This window comes from Procambarus clarkii, chromosome 33 (assembly GCF_040958095.1).
Source record: "Procambarus clarkii isolate CNS0578487 chromosome 33, FALCON_Pclarkii_2.0, whole genome shotgun sequence".
Taxonomy (NCBI): Eukaryota; Metazoa; Arthropoda; class Malacostraca; order Decapoda; family Cambaridae; genus Procambarus; species Procambarus clarkii.
The window spans coordinates 16,384,844-16,409,794 of NC_091182.1; positions in this window are offsets into that span (position 1 = coordinate 16,384,844).

A 24,951-nucleotide genomic window follows, 5' to 3' on the forward strand; every position below is an offset into this window, starting at 1 on the left:
AAGATCTAATCTCTGAATAAAACGCAAAAAACGACTTGATTGTAACCTATCCACCGCTGCCAATTGGATGGGGGAGAGGGGGTTATGTGTAGGATAAACATTTCAATTGTGACACTAGCCCTCCATATAAATCAGTTGCTTAAATTATAAACTGTACTTGTGGTCGGTCTCGAGCCCATTGTTGATGTGACAATGTGTATTGACTTTTGTAACTAGCTTATCAAGATTATAACTTGCTTGGCTATATGAATTGTGGGGCTCAGTCCCTGAGCCAATTATGTGCCTCTGTAACACTCCACTATCGCCCATAGGATGGGTATGGGGTGCATAATAAATGAACTAAACTAAGCTCTGCCTTTTTGATAACATATACAATTATAAGCTTTATTTGTGAATCTCAATTAATTAAACAATATATCACAGAGCCTGTAGGGTTCGGTGAGATGAGTGAAGAGACATGGGAGATTTTACATAAGTACAGTACATGGTAGTTTAAGTAGCGAACGCATGTCAACGAATAGCGAGTATATATAGCAAAACTATTGTCCTATGAACTAGGCTTGGTCACCTCAGTAGAGAAAACAAAGATCCTGAACCGACGCCCACCCAGACGGGGTGGGGCTGTTCGCAAAATGCAGTTGCATGATGGCTCTCTGCTCGACTATGTAACCAGATACAAATTCCTTGGTCTTGAAGTTCCTTACTGTACCGCAATGTTGTAGCCAGACTGGGTCGCTAATGTAGAGAGAGGCTCCGTGCTCTCAAGACTGTGGCAGGCTACCATCCAAGCTATGGTGCAAATGTGAGAATTGTCAAAATGATGTATCTCTCATATATTAGGTCGCTGATTGATTATGCTGCACCCATGCTTGCTCTAGTGCCTGAGAGAATGCTTGGAGAGCTGGAAAAGATGCAAAACGAAGCCATGAGGATTATCCTCGGATGCCCCCGTACAACTAAATTACTAAACATGAGGAAGGAACTGAATATTTCATGTGTAAGTGATTGTATCACTGAAATTAATGCTTTAATTGGTATCAAGATGCTTAGGCTAACCCACCCTAACCCCTGCACTGAAGCCCTCCAAGCCTTCTTCCTTGAAGATCAGCATCCCTCCAAATGGGTTACGGTAACTGCCAATGTGCTCAGAATGTATAACTTTCATCACCCCTACCAAGAGAGACAACAACAACACATTCCTGCCTCATGGGAGATCACTCCTTTCCAAATTACTGTCCCCCTTTCCCACCCAAGAAGCTGATTAAAGAACAGTCCTTGCTTCGACAAGAAGCAAAGTACAATGCCTTAAGCCAAATTGATGCTTTAGTCAGAGAGCGCTCCCTTTCTCAAATTATTTACACTGATGGATCCTTGGATCAGTCCTATGGTGCAGCTGGAAGTGCAGTTGTTGTGACAGGGAGAGATGGTTCCATCTCCCATGAGTGTGGAGCGCGTCTAAGTAACTGGGCCTCCACTCTTCAAACAGAATTGGTTGCCATAATCCTTGCACTAGAGCGCGTATATGAATCCAAAGTTGACACGCTAATTGTAAGTGACTCCTTGTCATCCTTGACTGCCCTCAGCTTCCCAAGGCATAACTGTGACGTGCTTATCTCTGAAGCTAGACACAGATATAGTGAAATAATCAATGATGGAGTCAGAGTTTGTCTCCTGTGGATTCCTTCCCATATTGATCTCCGAATGCATCTAGTGGGTCATATATGAATGAGCATTCATTTAGGCCCCTTAACTCGACGTTTGGTTCATCCCACAGCGCCAGTTCTGCTTACCAAAAATGGCCCACTAGATACTCAGACTTCTAGATGTTACCACTGCTAGGCTTAGGCTCGGCTACAAGTACCTCTGGGAGTTTGTAACATCTGCTGATTTACATTTGACTAAATGTAAACTCTGTCAGCATAACTATTCGCATACTTTGCGTCATTATATAATGGAATGTGAAAAAATTGCGGAATTTAGAAATAACACCATCAATAGTGTCCAAGAAATGTGTAAGTACTTCATTCATAATGATGTGCTGCCCGAAATTTTAGCGAAGTATCCAAAATTTGCTTACTGTAGGTAATGCATGCACATGACTGTAAAGCTGCCGCCCAGTTGGGTGGGTGTGCAGCAAGACTAGTAACTGTGACTTACTATAGATGTAAAGTGCCTCGTATAGTGACTGTTGTGAGCCTCTTGTAATGTCACTTGTGACACAAAGATTATTGATGTGTGTAATTGTGTGGGTGATTAGATATGTATGTATATGTGTATACGTATATATATATATATATATATAAATATATATATATATATATATATATATATATATATATATATATATACATATATATATATATATATATATATATATATATATATATATATATATATATATACACATGAATGAGGATGTGTACATGTGTATACAACATTGATAATTTTTTAACTAGCGTCATATATTGTTATTTGCTTAGCTAAACGAACTAGAGGGTTCAGTTCCTGAACCTATTATGTGCCTCTGTAATCCTGTACACCACCGCCCACGGGATGGGTATGGGGTGCATAATAAAGAAAGAAATTGAATATGAAGTCGATTTAACTTCCAAACATATATTTTTTAATAAATGTTAAATGTTTTCTGGCTAGTTATGTTAGATTTTATTAAAAATACGCATTCTACTTGTTAACATTATAATTTAAATTTGTGATAATTTGAGCAGAGAAGTGCGACCCCTGGATATGCCAACAAACACTTTCCAAACAACGATATATCTTGGATAAGTCGCTCCACAACATTGACGCTTGGACCGTCGACTTCCTTTGATGCTACTTATTTAATAATGAAATTACATTAGTTTGGAGTAAATATATGTTTTCTTATGTTCTGCATTCAGCACCCACATTATAGTGAGTAAATATACCATATTACTTCATTACTTAAATAATGCTATGAGGGTTTGAGTAGCTTTGGGTATTTAGTGCACAGAATCTCCAATAGATGGGGCGAGAGTCGCCCCATCTCTCTCACCCAAGAGAGAGTCGAAACTTAATTTAAAATTGATATATCTTTGTCCTCGAACATGATATATTTCATTTGGTGCAATCATAATAATGTTCATATCTCGGTCTTTCTGGAGGCATATAAGATTTTAGGCTTTATTAGCGAATCTTTGTTAATTATACAATATATCGGCAAGTGCGTAGGCGTCTGCACTCCATGCCCGACAAGCTACTGAGTGCTACTATAAAAACATATGTATCTTCACTTGAGCTATAAATATGTCTATTGTAATGTATTTAAAATGAAGCTCTTATTTCTATCTTGCTTAAGACTTATAAAACATTTGTGTTTATTAACGAATTTACGTGAAATAAACATTGATCTGAGAGAGAGTTGCTCTGTCGTTCAGTCTGTACGGGGTGGGAGCTCCGTAATTTTTAAAATACATGTATCTTCATTAGAACTTTAATTATGTCTATGGTAAAGTGTTTAAAGTGAAGCTTATATGTCTGTCTTTCTTGAGACATATAAAACATATATGTTTATTAACGAATTCACGTGAAATAAACATTGTTCTGAGAGAGAGAGTTGCTCGGTCGATCGATCTGTCCGGGGTCGGAGCTCTGCTATTATAAAAGTACACGTATCTTCGCTTTAAATATGCCCATGGTAAGGTATTTAGAATAAAGCTTATATTTCTATCTTTCTTGTGACATATAAAACTCTTACGTTTATTAAGGAATCTGCGTGAAATAGGCATGGTTCTGAGATGAATGCTGCGGTTTGCGAGCTCGACAATGGACGCCATACATATCCAGTGGGTGTTATTGGACCCCATACCCATTTTATGGGTGGTTGGAGCCCCATACCTATTCTATGGGTGGTTGGAGCCCCATACCCATCCTGTGGGTTGTAGTGGACGCCATACTCATCCTGTGGGTGGTATTGGACCCCATACCCTTCCTGTGGGTGGATGTGATCCCCATACTCATCCTCTGGGTGGATGTGACCCTCATACCCATCCTGTGGGTGGTATTGCACCCCTTACTCACCTAACAAGTGGTAGTGGACAATATACCGATCCTGTAGTTGGTATAGTAGACACAATACCATCCTGTTTACAGTAGTTTACCCCATAGACATTCCAATGAACCATCGTTTTCTGTTAGCGTTCCTACAAAACATCCTTTAAAGATTTGTAAAGCACAAACTATGGTATATAATATTGATTGGTGAAGGACTGTTATTCTATGTAATCATTTTTAGTGCTTATTATAATTTACTAAGAACAACTAATATTTCTCAAAACAAAACTACGTGCCTTCAATAGGAAGTAGCTGATCTATAATATTCTAAGAGCATGGACAATAGTAGGTAAATTTCACAACCCATGTGGGACCTGAAAAGTACAATTTTCTTTATAATTGAACCAATCACGACTATTCTGCTATCTAGGTTGACGGACGGGTACTGTGAGACGTAAATTGGTACGGGAGGAAGAGTTTGGGCTTTGGAAAAAAAGTAACTGGGAATATATCACATATTTACTAATTCATATTCAACATATTGACTTTAAGCATTAAGTCATATATGTGCTGTCTTGTGTGAGAACGGGTTGCTGGCCTCCTGTTTCCACCACCTAGTTTCATTACTTTGCATTTACTCGGGTTGAACTTCAACATCCATTTGTTGGACCATTCACTCAGTCTGTCTAGGTTATCTTGTAGCCTCCTACTATCATCCTCTATTTCAAATCTCTTCATAATTTTTGCATCGTCGGCAAACATTGAGAAAAACGAGCCTATACCCTCTGGAAGATCATTTACATATATCAGAAACAGTATAGGTCCAAGGACTGACCCCTGCGGGACTCCACTTGTAATGTCTCGCCAATCTAAGACCTCACCCCTCACACTGACGCATTGTCTCCTGTTGCTTAGGTACTCCTGTATCCAATGGAGTGCCTTCCCTTTCACTCCAGCCTGCATCTCCAGCTTTTTCACTAGGCTCTTGTGCAGTACTGTATCAAAGGCTTTCTGGCAATCCAAAAATATGCAGTCTGCCCACCCTTCTCTTTCTTGCCTGATTTTTGTTGCCTGGTTGTAGAATTCAAATACCCCTGTGAGGCATGACTTGCCATCCCTGAACCCATGTTGATGCTGTCTTACAAAGTTCTTTCGCTCCAGATGTTCGACTAGCTTTCTTCGCACAATCTTCTCCATCAGCTTGCATGGTATGCAGGTTAGGGACACTGGCCTGCAGTTCAGTGCCTCCTGTCTATCCCCTATCTTGTTTATCGGGACTATGTTAGCTACTTTCCAAATTTCTGGCAGTTCCCCTGTTGCCAATGATTTGTTATACATTATGAAGAGTGGCAGGCACATTTCTTCTGCTCCTTCCTTTAGTATCCAAGGGAAGATTCCATCTGGGCCTAAAGCCTTTGTCACATCCAACTCTAGTAAACACTTCCTTACTTCCCCGCTTGTAATCTCAAACTCTTCCAGTGGTTCCTGGCTAACTATTCCCTCTCATATCTCTGGAATTTCTCCTTGCTCTAAGGTGAAGACCTCGTGTAATTTCTTATTCAGTTACTCACAAACTTCCTTGTCATTTGTAGTGAATCCTTCCGCCCCTATCTATAATTTCATAACCTGTTCCTTTACTGTTGTTTTTCTCCTGATGTGGCTGTGCAGAAATTTAGGTTGAGTCTTTGCCTTGCTTGCGAGGTCATTTTCGTATTTTCTTTCTGCCTCTCTTCTCAACCTGACATATTCATTCCTGGCACTCTGGTATCTTTCTCTGCTCTCAAGTGTCCAGTATTCCCATAGTTTCTCCACGTTCTTTTGCTTTGCTGCTTAGCTAGCCTACATCTCTGATTAAACCATGGGTTTCTCATCTTCATTTCACTATTTTCCTTTTGAACTGGGACAAACTTGTTTGTTGCTTCCTTGCACTTCTCCGTGATGTAGTCTATCATGTAACCACAGAGAAGGGGAAGGTATCACGGGAGGGTGGACAGTAACCACAGGGAAGGGGAAGGTATCACGGGAGGGTGGACAGTACCCACAGGGAAGGTATCACGGGAGGGTGGACAGTAACTACAGGGAAGGTATCACGGGAGGGTGGACAGTAACCACAGGGAAGGTATCACGGGAGGGGTGGACAGTAACCACAGGGAAGGGGAAGATATCACGGGAGGGTGGACAGTAACCACAGGGAAGGGGGAAGGTATCACAGGAGGGTGGACAGTAACCACAGGGAAGGGGGAAGGTATCACAGGAGGGTGGACAGTAACCACGGGGAAGGGGGAAGGAGTCACGGGAGGGGTGGACAGTAACCACAGGGAAGGGGGAAGGTATCATGGGAGGGTGGACAGTAACCACAGGGAAGGGGGAAGGTATCACGGAAGGGGTGGACAGTAACCACAGGGAAGGGGGAAGGTATCACGGGAGGGTGGACAGTAACCACAGGGAAGGTGGAGGTATCACGGGAGGGTGGACAGTAACCACAGGGAAGGTATCACGGGAGGGTGGACAGTAACCACGGGGAAGGGGAAGGTATCACGGGAGGGTGGACAGTAACCACAGGGAAGGGGAAGGTATCACGGGAGGGTGGACAGTAACCACAGGGAAGGGGAAGGTATCACGGGAGGGTGGACAGTAACCACAGGGAAGGGGAAGGTATCACGGGAGGGTGGACAGTAACCACAGGGAAGGGGAAGGTATCACGGGAGGGGGGATAGTAGCCACAGGGAAGGGGAAGGTATCACGGGAGGGTGGACAGTAACCACAGGGAAGGGGAAGGTATCACGGGACGGTGGACAGTAACCACAGCGAAGGGGAAGGTATCACGGGAGGGTGGACAGTAACCACAGGGAAGGTATCACGGGAGGGTGGACAGTAACCACAGGGAAGGTATCACGGGAGGGTGGACAGTAGCCACAGGGAAGGTGGAGGTATCACGGGAGGGTGGACAGTAATTACGGGGAAGGGGAAGGTATCACGGAAGGGAGGACAGTAACCCAACCCGCTCTCGCACAAGACAGCACATATATGACTTAATGCTTAAAGTCAATATGTTGAATATGAATTAGTACATATGTGGTATATTCCCAGTTACATTTTTTCCAAAGCCCAAACTCTTTCTCACGTACCAATTTACGTTTCACAGTACCCGTCCATCGCCGTAGACAGCAGAATAGTCGTGATTGGTTCAATTATAATGAAAATTGTAGTTTTCAGGTCCCTCATGGGATGTGAAATTTACCTACTGTTGTCTATGCCCTTAAAATATTACAGATCAGCTACATCCTATTGAAGGTTCGTAGTTTTGTTTTGAGAAATATTAGTTGTTCTTACTAAATTATAATAGGGACAATAAATTATTACACAATATAATAATACTTCACCAATCAACATTATATATACTAGTCTATGCTTTAAAAATCTTTAAAGAATGTATTATAGAAACGTCAACAAAAAACGATGTTGCGTTGGAATATCTATGGGGTAAACTACTGCAAACAGGATGGCATAGCGTCTATTACCTACTGTAGGATGGGTATAGGGTCCACTACCACCTGTTAGGTGGGTATTGGCTCCATACCGCTTGTAGGAAGAGTCTGGGCCCAAAACCTACCCATAGGATAGGTATGGGGTCCTCTACCGCCTACTGGATGGGTATTTGGTCCACTACCACACACAGGTTGTGTATGGCGTCCACTACCGCCTGCATGATGGGTATGGGGTCCACTACTGCCCACAGGATGGGTTTGGGGTCCACTATCATCTACATGATGAGTATGGGCAGTAGCGGTGCTTCCCACTGGATGGGTATATGTTCCACTTTCGCCCAAAGGATGTGTGTGGTGTCCACTATACCGCCCACAGGATGGGCATGGGGTCCACAATCACCCACAGGATGACAGTTGTGTCTACTACCACCCACAGGAAAGGTATGGCTTCCATTGTCGCCCACAGCATGAGTATAGGGTCCAGTTCTGTCCACGGAATGGGTATATGGTTAACAACCGCCGACAGGATGAGTATATCATCTACAACCGCCCACAGGACAGTTATAGGGTTAACTACCACCCATAGAACGCGTATGGGGTCCACTACCGCCCACAGGGTGGGTATTGGATCTATTACCGACCACAATATGCTTATGGGGTCAAGTACCATACACAGGATAGGTATGGGGTCCACTACCACCAACTAGATGGGTACGGGGTCCACTATAGTACCCACAAGATGGGTATGGGGTTCACTACCTCCCACAGGATAGGTATGGGGTCCACTACCACCAACTAGATGGGTACGGGGTCCACTATAGTACCCACAAGATGGGTATGGGTCCACTACCTCCCACAGGATGGGTATGCGGTCCACTCCCACCCACAGGATGGGTATGATGTCCAATACTGCCCACAAGATTGTATGGGGTCCACTACCGCAAACAGGGTGGGCATGAGGTCCACTATCACCAACAGGATGAGTATATTGGGTCCACTCCCTTCCACAGGATGGGTATGGGGTCCACTATCACTCAGGGGCTGGGGTATGGGGGCAACTACAGCTCACGAGATAGGGTATGGGGCAACTACAGGTCACGAGATGGGGTATGGGGCAACTACAGGTCACGAGATGGGGTATGGGGCAACTACAGGTCACGAGATAGGGTATGGGGCAACTACAGGTCACGAGATGGGGTATGGGGCAACTACAGGTCACGAGATGGGGTATGGGGCAACTACAGGTCACGAGATGGGGTATGGGGGCAACTACAGGTCACGAGATGGGGTGTGGGGGGCAACTACAGGTCACGAGATGGGGTGTGGGGGGCAACTACAGGTCACGAGATGGGGTGTGGGGGGCAACTACAGGTCACGAGATGGGGTATGGGGCAACTACAGGTCACGAGATGGGGTATGGGGCAACTACAGGTCACGAGATGGGGTGTGGGGGGCAACTACAGGTCACGAGATGGGGTGTGGGGGCAACTACAGGTCAAGGATAGATATAAATTTCACTACTTCCCACGAGGTGTTGGTGTTGGAAGTGGTGTTGGGAGTGGTGGAGGTGTTGGGAGTGGTGGTGGTGTTGGGAGTGGTGGTGTTGGGAGTGGTGGTGGTGTTGGGAGTGGTGGTGGTGTTGGGAGTGGTGGAGGTGTTGGGAGTGGTGGAGGTGTTGGGAGTGGTGTTGGTGTTGGGAGTGGTGGTGGTGTTGGGAGTGGTGGTGGTGTTGGGAGTGGTGGTGGTGTTGGGAGTGGTGGTGGTGTTGGGAGTGATGGTGGTGTTGGGGGTGGTGGTGGTGTTGGGAGTTGTGGTGGTGTTGGGAGTGGTGGAGGTGTTGGGAGTGGTGGTGGTGTTGGGGGTGGTGGTGGTGTTGGGAGTGGTGGTGGTGTTGGGAGTGGTGGTGGTGTTGGGAGTGATGGTGGTGTTGGGAGTGGTGGTGGTGTTGGGAGTGGTGGAGGTGTTGGGAGTGGTGGTGGTGTTGGGAGTGGTGGAGGTGTTGGGAGTGGTGGTGGTGTTGGGAGTGGTGGTGGTGTTGGGAGTGGTGGTGGTGTTGGGAGTGGTAGTGGTGTTGGGAGTGGTGGAGGTGTTGGGAGTGGTGGTGGTGTTGGGAGTGGTGGTGGTGTTGGGAGTGGTGGAGGTGTTGGGAGTGGTGGTGGTGTTGGGAGTGGTGGTGGTGTTGGGAGTGGTGGAGGTTTTGGGAGTGGTGGTGGTGTTGGGAGTGGTGGTGGTGTTGGGAGTGGTAGTGGTGTTGGGAGTGGTGGAGGTGTTGGGAGTGGTGGTGGTGTTGGGAGTGGTGGTGGTGTTGGGAGTGGTGGAGGTGTTGGGAGTGGTGGTGGTGTTGGGAGTGGTGGTGGTGTTGGGAGTGGTGGAGGTGTTGGGAGTGGTGGAGGTGTTGGGAGTGGTCTTGGTGTTGGGAGTGATGGTGGTGTTGGGAGTGGTGGTGGTGTTGGGAGTGGTGGAGGTGTTGGGAGTGGTGGAGGTGTTGGGAGTGGTGGAGGTGTTGGGAGTGGTGGAGGTGTTGGGAGTGGTAGTCGTGTTGGGAGTGATGGTGATGTTGGGAGTGGTGGTGGTGTTGGGAGTGGTGGAGGTGTTGGGAGTGATGGTGGTGTTGGGGGTGGTGGTGGTGTTGGGAGTGGTGGTGGTGTTGGGAGTGGTGGAGGTGTTGGGAGTGGTGGAGGTGTTGGGAGTGGTGGTGGTGTTGGGAGTGATGGTGGTGTTGGGAGTGGTGGTGGTGTTGGGGGTGGTGGTGGTGTTGGGAGTGGTGGTGGTGTTGGGAGTGATGGTGTTGTTGGGAGTGGTGGAGGTGTTGGGAGTGGTGGTGGTGTTGGGAGTGATGGTGGTGTTGGGAGTCATGGTGGTGTTAGGAGTGGTGGTGGTGTTGGGAGTGGTGGTGGTGTTGGGAGTGATGGTGGTGTTGGGAGTGGTGGTGGTGCTGGGAGTGATGGTGGTGTTGGGAGTGGTGGTGGTGTTGGGAGTGGTGGAGGTGTTGGGAGTGGTGTTGGTGTTGGGAGTGATGGTGGTGTTGGGAGTGGTGGTGGTGTTGGGAGTGGTGGTGGTGTTGGGAGTGGTAGTGGTGTTGGGAGTGGTGGTGGTGTTGGGGGTGGTGGGAGTGTTGGGAGTGGTGGTGGTGTTGGGAGTGGTGGTGGTGTTGGGAGTGGTGGAGGTGTTGGGAGTGGTGGGAGTGGTGGTGGTGTTGGGAGTGGTAGTGGTGTTGGGAGTGGTGGTGGTGTTGGGAGTGGTGGTGGTGTTGGGAGTGGTGGTGGTGTTGGGAGTGGTGGTGGTGTTGGGAGTGGTGGTGGTGTTGGGAGCGGTGGAGGTGTTGGGAGTGGTGGTGGTGTTGGGAGTGGTGGTGGTGTTGGAAGTGGTGGTGGTGTTGGGAGTGGTGGTGGTGTTGGGAGTAGTGGTGGTGTTGGGCGTGGTGGTGGTGTTGGGAGTGGTGGTGGTGTTGGGAGTGGTGGTGGTGTTGGGAGTGGTGGTGGTGTTGGGAGTGATGGTGGTGTTGGGAGTGGTGGTGGTGTTGGGAGTGGTGGTGGTGTTGGGAGTAGTGGTGGTGTTGGGAGTGGTGGTGGTGTTGGGGGTGGTGGAGGTGTTGGGAGTGGTGGTGGTGTTGGGAGTGGTGGTGGTGTTGGGAGTGGTTGTGGTGTTGGGAGTGGTGGTGGTGTTGGGAGTGGTGGTGGTGTTGGGAGTGGTAGTGGTGTTGGGAGTGGTGGTGGTGTTGGGGGTGGTGGAGGTGTTGGGAGTGGTGGTGGTGTTGGGAGTGGTGGTGGTGTTGGGAGTGGTGGTGGTGTTGGGAGTGGTGGTGGTGTTGGGAGTGGTGGTGGTGTTGGGAGTGGTGGTGGTGTTGGGAGTGGTGGTGGTGTTGGGAGTGGTGGTGGTGTTGGGGGTGGTGGTGGTGTTGGGAGTGGTGGTGGTGTTGGGGGGGTGGAGGTGTTGGGAGTGGTGGTGGTGTTGGGAGTAGTGGTGGTGTTGGGAGTGGTGGTGGTGTTGGGAGTGGTGGTGGTGTTGGGAGTGGTGGTGGTGTTGGGAGTGGTGGTGGTGTTGGGAGTGGTGGCGGTGTTGGGAGTGGTGGTGGTGTTGGGAGTGGTGGTGGTGTTGGGAGTGGTGGTGGTGTTGGGAGTGGTAGTGGTGTTGGGAGTGGTGGTGGTGTTGGGGGTGGTGGAGGTGTTGGGAGTGGTGGTGGTGTTGGGAGTGGTGGTGGTGTTAGGAGTAGTGGTGGTGTTGGGAGTGGTGGTGGTGTTGGGAGTGGTGGTGGTGTTGGGAGTGGTGGTGGTGTTGGGAGTGGTAGTGGTGTTGGGAGTGGTGGTGGTGTTGGGGGTGGTGGAGGTGTTGGGAGTGGTGGTGGTGTTGGGAGTGGTGGTGGTGTTGGGAGTAGTGGTGGTGTTGGGAGTGGTGGTGGTTTTGGGAGTGGTGGTGGTTGTTACGAACCCGGATCCAGTGTCCGAGCACGGAGCAGTGACGACCGCGCCATCTGTGGGTCAGCTCCCGAAACCCCCTTCAAACGGACGACGACACCTGGTGAGGGCGACGTGTACTGGCTACGAGGGCCAGTTGCCAGTCCTGTTCAGCGCTCAACACAGCCGCTGCTGACCTCTGGTGAGGTGGTGCTCAGACACCAGCGCCATCTATGGAGTGGATAGGTGGGCGTTTGTGTCTGAGCCTGTAAGTGAGGTGCCTTAGTGTGTCCCAGTTATTGATGACGTGTCTGCTTACAGAGTCGACCTGGGACTGCTGTGTTGGAAGTTGAGTCAGTCTACCCGAGGCAGCCGTCTCCATACCTTGTGCTTTGCTGCAGCAGCTGTGAAGTCGTCCCCCGGAAGAACACTGTGGTGTTACCCTGCCAGTGGAGTGGCAGTAGAAGGATTACCCGGGACCGACTGCTGGAGACGTTTATCCACTGGGGTATTGAGGACAGGAGAGTGATTTGTGATATCACCCGAGGCTCCTGTCCAGGGCGTTACCCTTATATCGTTCGTGGAGTGGCCTGACCAGCCTTGCTGATCCGGAACCTGCCAGCAGACCAGCTGGACGTGTGGTTGACGGCCTCCACGGCGGTGCCCCCAGTGGACCTGTGTTTTGGCTGACCTGTGGCCAGGGTAGGCTCAACTTCCCAGAGGATTCGTTGTGTGGCCACGAAAGCACCGAGGACTCGGCACCGAGAGAGTTGAACCAGAGTCTTCAGGAGAAGACGATTGTGCGATTCTTCAGTACGAAGACGATTCCCTTGTATAGTGTTAATACCCCTCCCCCCGTGTAATCATTTTATATATTATTTATTGGTGGTGGGCAATATATTATATTAAGTTTTTGCCTTTATTTCCCTTCCCCTTTAAGTTACTTGCGTCACGGATCACATCCCTTGAAAGCCACTACTGGCTTGGGGTCGGATACAACTTCCTCTAACAACATCAGAGTAAGAACCCCGTTGCGTCCCGAGAGGGCCGTAACATAATTGGCATCCCCAGCAAGATCCGTCCCCTTGTTAAGTATGTTTGACAGGGGTGGTGAAGTGGCGTAATCCCTGTATATAATTCCCCCTGTGTGACGATTGTGACGTTATACGTCCTGTGCGGTGCTCAGAGTGACTAAGTGCGATATTGTGCAGTGCGGTGCTCGCCGTGATTAAGCGATTAAGTGCAATATTGAGTAGTGCGGTGCTCAGTGATTCAGTGCAATATTGTAGAGCGAAGTGTTCGCTGTGATTCAGTGCAATATTGGGTAGTGCGGTGCCCGAAGCGATTACGTGCAATATTGGCAAGTGCAGCGTTTGGTGCGATAAAGTGCAATATTGACGTAGAACAGTGCTCAGTGCGTTAAGTGCTAACGTGAAAGCAGTGTGTTAAGTGCTAGTTGAGTGTTCCATCTGTGACAATGGCAGAAAAAGCTACCATCGATGATCTGGACGATGTTCAGGCTTTTCTGAACAGAGAAGACTGTCTTGCCAGATTAAAGTATCTGAGCAAACCGGAACTTGTACTAGTGAGCGCCTACCTGGAGATCAAGATCCGTGCCAGTGATTCCCGTGTGGAGATCTTGTCCAAGGTTCACCGGCACTTGAAGGCAGAAGAGAAACAGGAAGGCGAGGCTCCTAGTACAAAGGAAGGTGAGGAAATAGCTTCCACGGAAAAGGAAGATAAGGGCAGTGACATTGACAGTGATGCAGGTGAGCTTAATATCAGCTTCCTAACAGTCAAAATGCGTGCCCTAGAGATTAATCGCGAGATAGAGTGGAAGAAGTTAGAATTAGAACGAGAATTAAAAGATAAAGAATTGGCGATGAGACGTTTAGAATTAGAAGAAAGGAAAGAAGAACGAGAAAGGGAAGAGAAACGAGAGAAAGAAGAACGAGAAAGGGAAGAGAAACGAGAAAAAGAAGTACGAGAAAGGGAAGAGAAACGAGAAAGAGAAGAGAAACGAGAAAGAGAAAGAGAAGAACGAGAAAGAGAGAGAGAAGAGCGAGAAAGGGAAGAGAAACAGCGAGAGAGAGAAGAAAAAGAAAGACAGAGACAACATGAACTAGAAGTATTGCGATTAGGCGGTGGTCGGAGGCCAACAACGGACACCAGCGGTTTCGATCCGGTAAGAAACATCAAAATGGTCCCCAAATTCAATGAGAGGGAAGTTTCGAAGTTCTTTGCAGCCTTCGAGAAAGTCGCTGCCTCTTTGGAGTGGCCAAGGGAGAATTGGGCCATCATGATACAGTCAGTCTTGACTGGGAAGGCCCAAATCGCCTACTCTACGTTATCCCTTGACGACTCCGGCGATTACGACAAGGTGAAGAAGGTTGTGCTCATGGCGTACCAACTGGTACCTGAGGCTTACAGGCAGAAGTTTAGAAACCTTAAGAAGACCTCAGAGCACACTTTCACCGAATTCGCCACCATCAAGGAGCGACTTTTCCAGGAATGGTGTGCCTCTCGGAAGGTGGAGACCAAGGAAGACCTCGAGCAGCTGATCCTGCTCGAGGACTTCAAGGATTGTTTGTCTGGAGACCTGAAGACGTACTTAGAGGAACAGCAGGTAGAGACCTTGAGTGCGGCAGCCACCATGGCTGAAGAGTACATCCTGACTCATAGGCCGTCTGCTAAGTACGTCCCAAGGAATTACCAGCGCCGGTTTGACAGACCTCATGACGAAGAGGAAAGACCCGTCCCACAAAGTGCTAAGAAGACGCCCCCAAGTAGCCCTCGAAGAACAAGTCCTAGCAGTCCGAAACACCGGAGCCCGAGGAGGAATGTGGTGTGCTGGACCTGTGGGCAGAAAGGGAATGTAGCTGCTAGGTGCCGAGGCAGAAGAGGTGGCAGCGCACGTAGGGAGGTGATGATGATGAGCTGTGTTACACCACCAGCAGGAAGCCAGTCGACGACTACGCAGGAAGAACTCAGATTGTTTTCCCCTCACACTTCAGGCGGGTATGTATCGAGTGATCATACTGGTAGATCGGTTGTAGTGCTCAGAGATAGTGGAGCAGCCCAGTCCCTGATCGTGAAGAGCTCGTTACCCGAGGCAGTAAGTGTGGACGGGAGACAACAGGTTGTCCTGGTTGGGTTTCCGAGAACGCAGTATATCGCCCCCTTTGTGGCGGTGCATCTCGACTCGCCTTACTTCAGTGGCACCTGTGTGTTGGCAGTAGTCAATACCCTCCCTGTGGCTGGGATTGACGTGGTACTAGCCAACGACTTGGTGACAGGTTGGAGCAACAATCTTCCCAAGGTTGCGGACGAGTCAGCCGGAACAGCAAGGTCTGAGGTAACTACAGGCAATGGTAATGTCCAGGTAAAGACAGACCCGGATGTAAACATGTTTAATTTGTCCTCTCACCCACAGATCGACAGTATTCTAACAGTGTCTCCTGATTCTTCTCTCGACAAGAAACATGAGGTTACGATGGCAGAAGTACTTGAGATAGGAGAGAGGCCTTGTGTGCAAGCACCCACGGATACCGAAGAGTCTGGAGTGAAGGCACCTGTGTACTTGCAGCCTGGCAAAGTACAATGTATGCTGAACCGGCCAGAGATTCCCCAGACGTCGGAGGTATGTGAGGTATGTGCAAAGGTTCTAGTGCCCTCTTTCGTCCAAACCAGGCTAATGGATGTAGCCGGCTATGGACATTACAGGCTCAGGAAGCTTATCCCTCAGCTAACCAACTGTCTCTTAGCGATATTTTGTTTTGTGCTCGTATGTGTTCTCAGTGTTCTCAGTAAGGATCAGTGGACGACCCGAAGGATGATGGCTCCCTTGAACATCGTGAGGAGATCCCAGGGATTAGAGACGTGCACTGCAAGTGTTGCAGTTGAAGAAGGAGCCTGGAAGGTGATAGTAGATACAGGAGGTACGAGAAACGATAATATGAGTGACTGTTTCCGACAGGTTGACACCCCCCGCGTGATTGCTGAGCCTCAATACAGAGTTATACGGAACGTTGGTCGACCTGATGTGAGCAGAGCGAATGCTGTCTTCGGTGTGCGAGCATCCCTGTTGAAACTAGGTGTAAGCCTAGTGGAGGCGTATGCAGTAAGTATTGACTTACCCACTGTCGCTATCACTCTGAATTATCAGACCCCTGTATTCCAGGTTCCCGTCTCCCTGAAGGACCACCGGACCGGTACTAGAAATACCGTCTGGGACCAGCCATCATCGGTGCCACGACACAGGGAAGTGTCGAGTCGCCCCAGATCGTGTCTACACCGATCCTTACTTGAGAGATGTGAGATGATGCCCCTGCTTGACATCGCAGTGGAGACGTGGAATGTTACGCCAGGCAGGACATTGCCTTCAATCTTCAAGTTCCCGTTGTGCCGGAATTGCCCAGTAGGCCAGTTCTGTGGACGAGACAGCCTCGCCGTTCCAGATTACAGTATAAGTAAGTCCATTTGGAGTTGTGTCGCCGTACTAATTTGGTTGGTGTTTCTTTTTATAGAACCCCAAACCAAATTCTTTTTGGTGGGGAGGTGTTACGAACCCGGATCCAGCGTCCGAGCACGGAGCAGTGACGACCGCGCCATCTGTGGGTCAGCTCCCGAAACCCCCTTCAAACGGACGACGACACCTGGTGAGGGCGACGTGTACTGGCTACAAGGGCCAGTTGCCAGTCCTGTTCTGCGCTCAACACAGCCGCTGCTGACCTCTGGTGAGGTGGTGCTCAGACACCAGCGCCATCTATGGAGTGGATAGGTGGGCGTTTGTGTCTGAGCCTGTAAGTGAGGTGCCTTAGTGTGCCCCAGTTATTGATGACGTGTCTGCTTATAGAGTCGACCTGGGACTGCTGTGTTGGAAGTTGAGTCAGTCTACCCGAGGCAGCCGTCTCCATACCTTGTGCTTTGCTGCAGCAGCTGTGAAGTCGTCCCCCGGAAGAACACTGTGGTGTTACCCTGCCAGTGGAGTGGCAGAAGAAGGATTACCTGGGACCGACTGCTGGAGACGTTTATCCACTGGGGTATTGAGGACAGGAGAGTGATTTGTGATATCACCCGAGGCTCCTGTCCAGGGCGTTACCCTTATATCGTTCGTGGAGTGGCCTGACCAGCCTTGCTGATCCGGAACCTGCCAGCAGACCAGCTGGACGTGTGGTTGACGGCCTCCACTGCGGTGCCCCCAGTGGACCTGTGTTTTGGCTGACCTGTGGCCAGGGTAGGCTCAACTTCTCAGAGGATTCGTTGTGTGGCCACAAAAGCACCGAGGACTCAGCACCGAGAGAGTTGAACCAGAGTCTTCAGGAGAAGACGATTGTGCGATTCTTCAGTACGAAGACGATTCCCTTGTATAGTGTTAATACCCCTCCCCCCGTGTAATCATTTTATATATTATTTATTGGTGGTGGGCAATATATTATATTAAGTTTTTGCCTTTATTTCCCTTCCCCTTTAAGTTACTTGCGTCACGGATCACATCCCTTGAAAGCCACTACTGGCTTGGGGTCGGATACAACTTCCTCTAACAACATCAGAGTAAGAACCCCGTTGCGTCCCGAGAGGGCCGTAACAGTGGTGTTGGGAGTGGTGGTGGTGTTGGGAGAGGTGGTGGTGTTGGGAGTGGTGGTGGTGTTGGGGGTGGTGGAGGTGTTGGGAGTGGTTGGGAGTTACAAGTAGAATGTTGAATTTCAAGAAAGAACAAGTATATACTATGCCTAAAGCACTAATACGCACAATGTTTTGGGCAAGATCTTGTTAAAGCCTTAAAAACTAAGATTTAAGACTAATTGAGATCAACAGCATGAACTGAACTGACATATGTTGACATTTAGAAGATAAGGTAAGTTACAATTCAATTTCTTTCTTTATTATGCACCACATAACCATCCCGTGGGCGGTGGTTAAATGGATTATAGAGGCACATAATCGGTTCAGGAACTGAACCCTCTAGTTCGTTTAGCTAAGCAAATAACAATCTTTTGACGGTAGTTACATGATTATTCATGTTATATATACATGTACACATACTCATACATACATGTGCATATATATACATACACATATATACACATACACATACATATTCAATCACCTACTGTTACAAATGGTGGTCTGTACTATGGGGGATCTAGTATAAAATGGATGAAGGGGCAGTAGTTAGCATTAAGAGTTATCAAATATGGGAGATCTAAAAGGCCCGGTCCCCAAGTGAAATATCCACAGTGAATATTAATTGGCTACAAGATAATGTCAGTCTAGAGGTTGATCATAGATCTCCTACACAGGAAGAATGCATACTCCTTTAACTAACTTACTTATTTATTAACCCCTTAACAACCCCCCATATACATTCACACCAATAACAATAATAATTACTTTACCACACTATCTTACGTTAAAAGCCTTGATCCACATAGGCAGGATACAAGGTTTACACTGAGAATAAGCTAGGGTAAAGTACTACTAGTGAAGAACCTGAAGCTTGAAGCAGCTTAGGGTAGTGAGACCACGTGGTACCCTAACACAACACAACACTAAGGGGTACCCAAAACACTGGCAAATACTACCCCAGGTCTACACCAATCTTACAATACCAGAGTAGGCACAATTAACACTCTATACTTAACTTAGACACTAGACATAGAAATAGGTAAGGGAGAATATAAGGCAGAAGGGGAGAGGCGCCGAGTCACACAGTCCAGATGTTTACACCTCGAACACCAGCAGAGAAGAAAGCATCCAGCGACCAGATCAGGCCTCCCGAGTTGAGTGGTGCCGGGAAGAGCCTAATTGATTGTATAATTATACACATTATAATCTTCACCTATGTACCATATTGTTTACTTTACTCGGTCTAGGGAAAGTTAATAATTACTACCATGTTATACTTAATCCACAACAAGCTCACGAGTCTGAATGCTCTGTGAGAAACAAGATTCGTCTTACGTCTGGCAAGGAAGATAGGAATGAACCTCGACAAGTACACCAAATAAAAAAAGTAATTTATTTAGCTCAATTTGACCTCTGGTTTCCACTGAGGAACCCAGGGTTGTAACACCTACACAAATACACACATCAGTAATCTTTTGTATCATAAGTGATTCAACAAGAAACTCACAAGAGGCTCACAACAGTTACTATACAAGGCACTTTATATCTATGGTGAGTCACACAGTTACTAGTCTTGCTGCACACCCAGCCAACTGGGCTGCAGCTTTACAGTCATGTGTTCCACACCCACCCAACTGGGCTGCAGCTTTACAGTCATGTGCTCCACATCCACCCAACTGGGCGACAGCTTTACAGTCATGTGCTCCACACCCACCCAACTAAGCGGAAGCTTTGCAGTCATGTTCCACACCCACCCAACTGGGCGGGAACTTTACAGTCATGTGTTCCACACCCACCCAACTGGGCGGCAGCTTTACAGTCATGTGCTCCACACCCACCCAACTGGGCGGCAGCTTTACAGTCATGTTCCACAACCTCCCACCTGGGCGGCAACTTAACAGTCATGTGCTCCACACCCACCCAACTAAGCGGAAGCTTTGCAGTCATGTTCCACACCCACCCAACTGTGCGGGAACTTTACACTCATGTGTTCCACACCCACCCAACTGGGCGGCAGCTTTACAGTCATGTGCTCCATACCCACCCAACTGGGCGGCAGCTTTACAGTCGTGTGCTCCACATCCACCCAACTGGGCGGCAGCTTTAAAGTGAAATTGGAATTGAAATTGAAATAAGTTTATTGAGGTAAAATACACACAAAGGGATGAGGTAGCTCAAGCTATTCTCACCCCATTCAGTACAACGTGTTAATACATATATAGACACACATCACAAATAGACATATTACCAAACATCCTGAGAGATAAACATATACATTTCCTCCTTCACAAGTAGTATGTTATCAGACGTACACACAAATACTTTTATGACCTAGGTATACTGTATAGACAATTTGCAAGACACCTGCAGATAATTCAACAAAATATTAGTCTTGGTGCAAAATTCTTATATCTCTCAAGAATATCATCAACCTTTCCGTTGTGACACATCCAGGCTATTTGTTCAGGAACAGTCCTTATCTCAGTGTTTCTATATACATTAATCAACGGACAATCAAGAACATAATGGGCAAGGGTGTGAGACCTTAACATACCACATAATTTACACTTCGTGTCATTATCATGAACATCTATCCCATATTCCCAGTAATATTTGTACCCAAGCCTGAGCCGCATGTACACAGAGTCACTCCAAGCATTTCTCCTTTGACCATAAGTGAAATGGGTGTTTTGACTCACATACATGTAGTGTTGCATGGTTTGACTACTCTCATACATTATCTCTCTCCTCTCCACTCCCGCCTGTGCCTGAATATTTCTGATTTTGCTTCTTATTTGTCTCATTGTGAATTCACATTCAATGTCAACTTGTGGTTTTGATGTGGCACGTTTGGCCAAATCATCCACCACCTCGTTGAGCACTATTCCAACATGAGATGGAATCCACATGAATTTCACACTATAACCTTTCAGCTGTATCTCAGTTATTCTTCTCTTACAGTCCCCAACTATAGACATGAAGACTGGGTTTCGACTGTTTAAGGACTCCAGTGCTCCTCGGCTATCGACAAATACAAAAACATTTTTGTCGTCATGACGTACTTCCTCCAAACACGCCAGAATGGCCTGCAGTTCAGCTTGTGTGGATGATATATAATTACTAAGCCGGAGGTCAATTATCCTGTCCACAGTCCCAAACTCCGTATATTCCCTTATTAGCACACCACACCCTGCCCTGCCATCCTCAGCCACCGACCCATTGCAATATACATGTAAACTGTTGCCTCTTGGTAACCGAGATATAATGCTTCCATACAAACACCGTAATTGTCCCGGTTCATGATGAATCTTTTTCACCTTGAGGGGTTCAATTTCGACGTCTATTTTCTGTACTTTCCAGGGAGCAGACATATTACACTGTCGAGAGGGTTTACAGCAGTCAAGTACGTCGTATTCCCTGAGGTCATGAGCTAATCCCCTCGTGTAGCGTGTCTCCCTCAGTTTCCTGGAAGTGTGTACGTCACTCAAGCAGGTCTGAACGCTCTCAAGCAGCTTATCCCCTCCTTTTCTCCGCATGAAACGAATAGATACTCAAGTGTTAATGTCACGGACTCTATCACACACACTCTGTAAATTTAATTCCATTCTCATTATTTCAATCATTGCATTTCTTTGACATCCAAGAATAATCCTCATAGCCTCGTTCTGTATCAGCTCTATTTTTTTAATTCTGCCTTGGCCTGTGTAAGACAATACGGGTGCTGCGTAGTCTATCAGGGACCGAACAGTACTTATGTATAACATCCGCAAGATAGGTACCCCAACACCTTTACCACAAAAAGCCAGTGCTTTCAGAGGATGCAGACGGGCTTTACATAAGGTGCTGATATGATTTAGTTCAGCATTTTTACTCTCACATGTGTATCCAACATACATGCCCAGATACTTGTACTTCTGAACACGGCTCAGTTCCACACCATTTAGAGTAAGTGTTATATTTCTTCGTTTCCTATACTCGTATTTGGTTTTATCTGCATTTATAACTAAGCCTAACTTGTGACAGGTTGTACCAAGTATGTTAAGAGCAGTTTGAATTTTGTTCCCAGAAGTGCCTTGTATAAGAATGTCATCAGCATATATGATCGTCGTGACCCCTGGAGGATACATCTCTGATGCTAATCTGTTCATTAATACATTGAATAAGGTGGGACTTAATACTCCCCCTTGTGGGGTACCTAACTGAAACCTCCGTTCCTCAGACATGTATCCCTGGTAATACACCTGACCTTTTCTGCCTTGTAGATAATCCCTTATCCAGTGTAGCAATCTCCCTGCTATTCCCAGATTGGCTAATTCGTATAAGATTACTTCCCCATTGGCTTTATCAAATGCTCCTTGTAGATCAACAAAAACTCTACAATTGTCATCCACATTAGACAAACACTTTAAGAGACAATCCGCAGTACTTTTGCCTTTGATAAAACCAAAGAGATTACTGGACATGTTATCACCTACAAGGTAGAGTAGCCTATTTAACAAAATCCTTTCCATCATTTTACAAAAGCAGGATATTAAGGAGACAGGTCTGTAGCCTCCGTTTGACTTTGGGATAGGAATGATGACAGCCTCTTTCCATTTTCTTGGTAACTTTCCCTCTCTATAACTCATATTAAACAAATCAAGTAAGGGACTAGGTTTCATACCGGCTAAATAATTAAGTTTGTCATACGTTACTCCATCTTTTCCCGGAGCAGTAGAGCTGCCACTTTTTATAGCATCCAGTAGCTCATCGTGAGTTATCTCAGTGCATGTTATAGATCTTGTATTTAAGGCACATAAAGTTACTCCATTTCTAATATTTTCCCATGACTCAATGGTGACTCTCGTGTCCGCAGGTAATGACTCCATACCAGCAGCACTTGCCCATTTATCTACTAACTCATTAGCAACTTTCCCTGGATCTGAGTGAGCAATGAATTTGGTCTTACAACCCCTGATTTTGTTTACTGCTCTCCATATATCTTTAAGGTTCTTAGTATTACCAATGGACTGAGCAAAGACTTGCCAGTATCTGTCCCGCGCCTCCTTCCTCACCTGACTGCATTCCCTAGCCACTTCCAACATTGTATTTTTCTCTTCATCCCTCATTCCATTTTTTAACCATTCTTTATGAGCTTTAAAGTTATGTGCATGCATTACCTACAGTAAGCAGATTTTGGATCCTTCGCTAAGATTTCAGGCAGCACATCATTATGAATGAAGTACTTACACATTTCTTGGACACTATTAATTGTGTTATCTCTGAATTCCGCGAGTTTTTCACATTCCATTATATAAAGCCGCTAAGTATGTGAATAGTTCTGCTGACAGAGTTTACATATAGTCATATCTACCTCAGCAGATGTTACAAACTCCCAGAGGTACTTGTAGCCGAGCCTAAGCCTAGCAGTGGTAACATCTAGAAGTCTCCTAAACTTGTTGGATGGCCCATAGACGTGCGGTACTTCCTGCATAATAGAATGATGACAGATGGAGGAGCTGGTGTGAATTTCACTTTGCCTGAAGTCTCCAAAATTCAGTTGATGTTCCAGGTAGGTACCACGGGAGGGTGGACAGTAACCATAGGGAAGGTATCACGGGAGGGTGGACAGTAACCACAGGGAAGGTATCACGGGAGGGTGGACAGTAACCACAGGGAAGGTATCACGGGAGGGTGGACAATAACCACAGGGAAGGTATCACGGTAGGGTGGACAGTAACCACAGGAAAGGTATCACGGGAGGGTGGACAGTCACCACAGGGAAGGTATCACGGGAGGGTGGACAGTCACCACAGGGAAGGTATCACGGGAGGGTGGACAGTAACCACAGGGAAGGTATCACGGGAGGGTGGACAGTAACCACAGGGAAGGTATCACGGGAGGGTGGACAGTAACCACAGGGAAGGGGAAGGTATCACGGGAGGGTGGACAGTCACCACAGGGAAGGTATCACGGGAGGGTGGACAGTAACCACAGGGAAGGGGAAGGTATCACGGGAGGGTGGACAGTAACCACAGGGAAGGGGAAGGTATCACGGGAGGGTGGACAGTAACCACAGGGAAGGTATCACGGGAGGGTGGACAGTAACCACAGGGAAGGGGAAGGTATCACGGGAGGGTGGACAGTCACCACAGGGAAGGTATCACGGGAGGGTGGACAGTAACCACAGGGAAGGGGAAGGTATCACGGGAGGGTGGACAGTCACCACAGGGAAGGTATCACGGGAGGGTGGACAGTAACCACAGGGAAGGTATCACGGGAGGGTGGACAGTAACCACAGGGAAGGGGAAGGTATCACGGGAGGGTGGACAGTAACCACAGGGAAGGTATCACGGGAGGGTGGACAGTAACCACAGGGAAGGGGAAGGTATCACGGGAGGGTGGACAGTACCCACAGGGAAGGTATCACGGGAGGGTGGACAGTAACCACAGGGAAGGTATCACGGGAGGGTGGACAGTAACCACAGGGAAGGTATCACGGGAGGGTGGACAGTAACCACAGGGAAGGTATCACGGGAGGGTGGACAGTACCCACAGGGAAGGTATCACGGGAGGGTGGACAGTAACCACAGGGAAGGTATCACGGGAGGGTGGACAGTAACCACAGGGAAGGGGAAATATCACGGGAGGGTGGACAGTAACCACAGGGAAGGTATCACGGGAGGGTGGACAGTAACCACAGGGAAGGGGAAGGTATCATGGGAAGATGGACAGTAACCACAGGGAAGGGGAAGGTATCACGGGAGGGGGGACAGTAACCACAGGGAAGGGGAAGGTATCATGGGAAGATGGACAGTAACCACAGGGAAGGGGAAGGTATCATGGGAAGATGGACAGTAACCACAGGGAAGGGGAAGGTATCACGGGAGGGTGGACAGTAACCACAGGGAAGGTATCACGGGAGGGTGGACAGTAACCACAGGGAAGGTATCACGGGAGGGTGGACAGTAACCACAGGGAAGGTATCGCGGGAGGGTGGACAGTAACCACAGGGAAGGTATCACGGGAGGGTGGACAGTAACCACAGGGAAGGTATCACGGGAGGGTGGACAGTAACCACAGGGAAGGTATCACGGGAGGGTGGACAGTAACCACAGGGAAGGTATCACGGGAGGGTGGACAGTACCCACAGGGAAGGTATCACGGGAGGGTGGACAGTAACCACAGGGAAGGTATCACGGGAGGGTGGACAGTAACCACAGGGAAGGTAACACGGGAGGGTGGACAGTAACCACAGGGAAGGTATCACGGGAGGGTGGACAGTAACCACAGGGAAGGTATCACGGGAGGGTGGACAGTAACCACAGGGAAGGTATCACGGGAGGGTGGACAGTAACCACAGGGAAGGTATCACGGGAGGGTGGACAGTACCCACAGGGAAGGTATCACGGGAGGGTGGACAGTAACCA